We start from the raw sequence: 714 nt of genomic DNA, 5'->3' as shown, positions 1-714 counted from the left end.
CAGGAACCTTGAGGATATAGAATTTTATTCTATTAAAACTGTACCCTTATCATGAGCAAAATTTACCTCCTCCCCAACACCCTTAATTCCTCAACAGCCCGGGTCAGGGAATCCCATCTACTTACCTTAAGAGAAGCTCCACCAGCCCAACCCAGCGTCCAACGCGCTCTCGGTTTGCATAGTCACGCCCACTCATCAAGCCAGCAGCGGCTCCGCCCCCCACGTGTTTTGCCGCGGCCCCGCCCCCTTCACGCACTGGCTACTGCTCTCAACAGAAACCAAGGACGGAAGGCTTGGAGCGACCTCATAAATAATGCATCACGTCAGAGGCCGGTGGGGCGTGGCTTCGACCCTTGCCTGGTGGAGCCAGGGTGATGAATTATGCATGTTGAGGCGGGGCCTGGAGGTGTGCGCGTGTCGGGGCGGAGTCCGGGCACGGAAGTGGCCCTCTCTGGGGCTTTGAGAGGTGGGGCATCCACGCCTCATGAATATACAGCACATAGGGGCGGTGACTGTGAGCTTCGCCAGGCCCATAGGGGGCACGACCGGCTGCATTCATGAATAATCCAACACTCGGCGGGCCGTACAGCGGTGACTGTGGGCTTCGCTAGATCAGAGGGGGCGTGGTCATCCGCGTCTCATGAATAATGCAGCGCGTCAGCAGGCCGCGGGGGCGGGGCGGGGCCGGCGCGCCGGCGCTGGAACCGGGAAGGG

The sequence above is a fragment of the Ailuropoda melanoleuca genome, chromosome 4 (assembly GCF_002007445.2).
Source record: "Ailuropoda melanoleuca isolate Jingjing chromosome 4, ASM200744v2, whole genome shotgun sequence".
Taxonomy (NCBI): Eukaryota; Metazoa; Chordata; class Mammalia; order Carnivora; family Ursidae; genus Ailuropoda; species Ailuropoda melanoleuca.
Note: the sequence above shows the minus strand (reverse complement) of the source record.